Source organism: Urocampus carinirostris, chromosome 20 (genome assembly GCF_059441175.1).
Source record: "Urocampus carinirostris isolate Australia breed hairy pipefish chromosome 20, RoL_Ucar_1.0, whole genome shotgun sequence".
In the NCBI taxonomy this organism is placed as follows: domain Eukaryota; kingdom Metazoa; phylum Chordata; class Actinopteri; order Syngnathiformes; family Syngnathidae; genus Urocampus; species Urocampus carinirostris.
The window spans coordinates 11981730-11987877 of NC_142368.1; the positions used below are offsets into that span (position 1 = coordinate 11981730).

General features: G+C 40.6%; 1 long non-coding RNA gene across 2 annotated transcripts in view; it reads right to left on the reverse strand.

Annotated features, from left to right (window-relative positions):
• LOC148346248 (uncharacterized) overlaps window positions 1–6148 on the reverse strand; it is a 31379-nt gene that overhangs the window by 20120 nt on the left and 5111 nt on the right. The gene's annotated exons all lie outside the window — the stretch shown is intronic.

The window sequence follows — 6148 nt, forward strand, 5'->3', positions numbered from 1 at the left end:
CATTTTTTAATGTGGGCGCATGTAGCTTATATACAGGTGCGGCTTGTGTAAGTACAAAATCAGTTTTCCTCTTAAAATGTGGTGGGTGCGGCTTATAATCAGGTGCGCTCTATAGTCCGGAATTTACGGTAGCTTTCCAATATCAAACATTTTTGAAAAAGTGCCAGGTAACCTAGGGACCCTTCTTGCTGCTGGCCCCTGTTAGTTGTTTTCACCATTCAGTTTGAGAAACTCACTTGATGAGACGTAAAAACACAAATAATTATGCAACTTACATGTACACACACATTAGAGTGTCATTAAAGTTCGGTTTAGCCGGTTTCCGTGTTTTTTTGTTCCCTGTGAATATGAACATGTATGTGCAGTTGTATGAAAAGGTTTGGGTACCCCTATATTTTTTCCTGATTTTTCTTTATAAATCATTGGTTGTTCAGATCAGCATCAGACTTTGATGATGATGATGATGGCGGCGCGCATGCTCACAGCCCTTCAGCTAATTTTCTATTTATTATCGTTCTCTTGTCTTCTGGACACACGCGTAGCCGATAATACATAAAGGTGGAAGGAATCTGCGTTTAAATTTAGACTTTGTGGGCACTTTTTATGCCACCTTTGATATCCCGCAAGAAAAACAAAGGGTTGCGGGATCTCCGTGGATGGCCAACCCAGATACAAAGCGGCTGAGACGGTGTAGGGATCGCAAAAAAAAAGCGGGGCTGTTGCTCGGGCCATGGTGCTATGCTAAGGGAACTACATCGGCGAAACAGCAAAGAAGGACATGAAGATGATGGAATTGTCCCCCCAATATTTCTTCATCGAACTTGCCTGTCAACGGACGCCTGAGACTCAGGACGCCCGAACGGTGACATCTTGTGGCGATTTCTACAAAGACTTCAGCCAAATTTAATTTCACCCTATAGTCCGGTCCAGAGCCTTCGCTCTGAAAATTCTGGTCTACTCGTTATCCTTAGAGCCAAGAGGAGATCCGCAAGTTCGAGAGCGTTCTCTATTCGGGCCCCGGTGCTGTGGAATGCTCTTCCCCCTGAGATTCGGTCTGCAACCTCAGTGTAACTGTTTAAATCCAAGCTTAAAACACACTTCTATTTCTATAGCATATGAATAACTTACATTTCCTGTTGATAATATCTGTGTATTATGTGCTGTCCCTTCTCAAGGTTTCTTCATTTTCCTCATGTTGAGGTTTTTGAGTTTTTGCCTGCCCTCATGTAGGTTTTAGATCAGAGGATAATGTCATAATAATTTGTGGTTTGCAATAATCTGTGGTCTGTGCAGCCTTTTGGGACTCTTTGTGATTAAGAGATATACAAATAAACATGACTTGACATATTCAGTTAAATAATTCATACAGCAGACATAGAAAATGCCATCACTATTTAGCTTCTTCTCCTTCTAAAGAAATTACAGCCTCTAATAGGTTTGCACGGTTTTGGGGAAAAACCTTATTGTCAGTATTGAATTTTCCATTCGATTTTGTCCTATTTTTTGTATACATTTATTCATTATAAACATTGTTTCCGATTGTGTTTTGAGAGACCCCGGTGGGTGGACAGTCTAGGGCAGGGGTCTATAACAACCCGGGAGTCAATTGCGGCCCGCAAGGTGATCGTTTGCAGTCCCTACCGTAATAGAAAAGTTTAAAAGGGAGCATTTTTCATCTAGCATCTCATTCATTATAAAGAACAATATTGATTAAAAAAACAATTCAAAATTTACCAACTATTATTATAAATGTGCATTTTTTTTTCTTGAGAAATTTGCATTTATTTTACATAACATGAGCTTATGGTTAGCCACCTTGCTGCTGAGGGTGACTAAAAACCTGAATCAAGGCTGGGCAAGAAAATGGGAGGTAAAATTGTGCCTTTTGGTCACTGTGAGTCTCGATAGGTTGTATTCTTCCTTGCACTACACAATACAGCAACATCTAGTGGTCAAATAATATACATTGTCCCTTTAGTGTAAGTAAAGCTCATGCAAATTATGGATTCATTTATTATACGTTTTCACATTAACTTATTTACAGTTTCACCTGAATTCTTTATGTTTTTGTGAGTTCTTTTTTTGTGTAGCAAATTAAAAATATATTTGAGAACCGTGGAAGGTTTTTAATCAGAAGTCATCTTTTGGAAAACCCGATTTGGCCCAGTTTCACCCAGACCCTAGCTCCAGAGCAGTGCTACTACCGTAAATTCCAGACTATAAGCCGCTACTTTTTTCCCAAACGTTCAACCCTGCGGCTTATTCAGTGATGCAGCCAATTTAATTTATTAATTAACGGCTGCCAGCGGCGCTCGAGTACAAGAAGTAAGATTTAGACTGCAACTTTTTAGCTTGTGCACAAATTAAATTAAATGCAAATTGCAAAAAGAAAGGCACATGACGCAACATTCAAGCTAAACGCAATCGGGCAGTCCGATATAGAAGGAAACAGAGCTATTGCGCCCAAACTTTACTTTGCGAGCGTTAAGCTAGCGTGTTTTTGAGTAAGGGAGCGTGGGATGACGTCTATATGACGTCTATATGACAAGGTCTCTTTCCCAGACTAAATAGGACGACTTTGATGACGTCAGCTATAAGGAAGAAGATGAGGACCGTGCTCACTACAATAGAGCTAAGATTCATGGCCCGAGCCCGAACCCGAACCCGAGGCAATTTCGGGCCGGGTCGGGCCTGAAATGTCAGTCATACGGTCGGGTCGGGTTCGGTCCTATTTTTTTTTTTTTTTTTTTTTTTTTTTTTTTAATTAATTAATAATTATAAATATATGTTCATTAAAAATATATACTTAAACTATGTATGGATACTAGACCAAGGAATACTTGTTATAAAATAAATAATTTGGATAAAACGGAGAAGGAGCTGTAATTGCTTTTAACGGAGCCAGAGCATGCTCTGTGCACGTGACGTGACGTGAATGCTGTCCTCTTAATAATCTTCCCCTCCGCAAATTCGCGTGATTTTGGCCTGGTATCCCCGATATGGAGTCGGACCAACAAGAAGTTAAGGATAAACTCAAGAGAGGAGAACTGACGAGGAAAACGCACTCTGGTAAGAGTTTTAATAAGCGTTTTATATAGAATACGATCGCTTTTGTCGGAAGTGTACATTGACGTTGGTGACATTTTCATCCGCGTTAAAAAACGCAATTTGCAGAATAAAATCACGCTTTATTGTTTAAATAAACGCGTTATATAGACTAGGATCTCCCAATTATTATAATTAGCTCGCTTTATTGTTTTAATAAGCGTTTTATATAGAATACGATCAGGGGGGGGGGGATTTGCATAGGAGTCGGAAAAGGGCACAACACGTCAACACCCCCTCAATGATAGTGCCGCGCTAAAATCTTAAGGACGTACTACTACTGCTGCTGCTGTGGATTATGGCCCAATGATCAAGTCGTCAAAATGACGGACGCCCTTAAATGTTTTCGCTACCTCAAAAAAAAAAAAAACGTCAATGACAGATTGTCGCTTAATGTAACATCTGCAGTGCAGACACAGAAATATAAAAGATGTAAATGTTTATACAGTTTTATTTAACTTAGGCCTAGATGTTGTAACAAAAGGCAGAGTTTAATTTGTTATCATAAATCACCCCTCCTTATAAATAAAATATGTAATTTCGGGCCCCCTCGGGCCGGGCCAGCAAATCCAGTTAATTAGTCGGGCTCGGTCCGGGTCGGGTTTAATACCCCTCGGGCCTGCGTCGGGCTCGGGTGCTTTTTTTGGGCCCGATCTTACCTCTACACTACAAGCACGGTATGTTTTTATAACAGAGCTGTTTGCTGTGTTGCGAGCGTGTTCCTAGTAGTGTTTTGCTACCCTTCACAGGCACGGTTTGGGATGAAAGTTATAATATTATTAAAGCTTTGAAAACTCTCGGTGTACCGTCTTTCTTTGTAAATATGTGTTACCATGTATAATATGTATTTGCAACTGTAGATTTTTGTAATGTATTTATTTTAGAAACTTATTCTGATATGTTTTGTACGAGCAAATGAGAAAGAAGGGGCGAGGCAAACGCAGGCTGACGGGAAGTGGAGTAACGGTGAGACATGTTTGTGGATGCGGCCGACAATAGTGGATATATATTTTTCCCACCCTTACCTTTGGAAATATACACTTTTTTCCTTGGATTACTTTCAACGGGCACTTGGACTCTGCAGGTCTGCATTATATGTTAAGTACCGGTATCATTTTCCGTTCATTTTGATGGCTGTGTTTCTTGGACTGTGTTGCGGTTTTTTTCAATGTGGGCGCATGCAGCCAATATATAGGTGCGGCTTGTGTATGTACAAAATCGGTTTTCCCCCCGAAATGTGGTGGGTGCGGCTTATAATCAGGTGCGCTCTATAGTCCGGAATTTGTGGTAATTAAATGGACAGAACCATTTCAAGGCAGTGGAGTATTTCTGACGCTTCACAATTTTGTTATGTTTTCCATCATATTTAATCTTATCCTGATCTTTATTAAGGAAAAGAGTTTTAAAAATTGTATAATTTTTGGGGGTGCTTGAGTTGAATTTGGGGGTACTTGAGCATCCCCCAAAGCAGGCTGGTTACGCCCATGAGTAAAATTTTACGGTAGCGTCAAATAATACAAAGCGAAGAAACTGTTAAGGCAATCAGAATGCAGAGCACGGATTGAAGTTGAGAAACTGCGAAAAGCAAGACGCGTTATTGCGAGGGATTATGGTCTTTCACTGAAGTTGCTGATCTAAAAGAAACAATGGTTTATGAAGGAAAATCTTAAACATGATCAGGGTTCCCCAAACTCTTTCATCCAACCATTTTCTCAACCGCATCAATCTTTCTTAGTCCACTTTCGTTTCAAAGGAAACGGCTTGCCTCTTATTTACACCTTACAACAGGGGTGTCAAACTTATTTTAACTCGGGGGCCACACGATAGAACAAACACTCTGTCAGGGGCCGAACTAGTAGATTAAAGAGAAAGAAAAAGAGAGATAAAGAAATAAGAGAAAGAGGGAGGGAAAAGGAGAGAGGGCAGGACAAAGAAAGAAAAAGAGAGAGGGGGAGAGAGCGTGAGAAACAAAAGAGAAAAAGTAGTGAAAAGAAAGGGAGAGGAAGAAATCCAAAGAGAAATAGAAAGACAGGAGAGAAAAGAAGGCGCGAAGGGTAGGAAGAGAGAAAGAGAAAAGAGAAATTGAAAAAAGGAAGTTAGAGCAAAAGAGGTTTAAAGACACAGAGAGAGAAAGAGACAAAGAGCAACAAAGTAAGAGAAAAAGAGAGACAGAGAGTGAAAGAGACAGAGACAGAGTGGGAGAAGAGGGGTGGAAAAGAAATAGAGAGAGAAATAAATACACAGAGAATGAGAGAAAGAGACACAGAGAAAGAGAGAAAGAGACACAGAGAAAGAGACACAGAAAAAGAAAAAAACAGAAAGAGAGACACAGAGAAAGAGAGACACAGAGAAAGACCCAGAGAAAGAGAGAGAAATAAAAGTACCGTGTCTTTGTGAGAGGCACCTGGCCTTGGCAACAAGTTGACATATTTCAACCTGCAGCTCGTTTTTCTCTTGTGCTTCACTGAGTGTTGTCTCACGAGCCGGCTTCAATCCCTTAGCGGGCATGATCTGACCCGCGGGCCGCCTGTTTGACACCTGTGCTTTACAACCATAATGAACGGAAGCACGAGATATTAAACAATAAAAACGTCAAAGTTCTATCGTTAGCGATACAGTACACGTTGTTATGTTTACACACAAACCAGGAAGTAGAAGCCGGATTTCTTCTTCGGTGTGGATGCTGGGTGACCTCTCACAGCGCCACACGCCAGTAGAGGCGGAAAGAAGCACTACAGTACAGTCCTCTACTCGGAAAAAGGTGCACACAATGCAAAATCTAGCTTACAGCAATGTCCGGATATTTTTCGACTTCCCGAAAAAGTGATCGTATCTGCCGGAATCTTTAAGTCGAATGTACGCAAGTCGGGAGGTGTCTGTATATTATATAGCATTGTCAGCATTATGTTGAAAAGCCAAAGTTAGCCATGAAATCCAATTAATGCACATCCACACACTCTTACTCACACCCAGTACTCAAACACACCATCTATCCGATGAAAAACGAATTCATAAGTGCTATTATGTAAATGTTTAGCAGGAG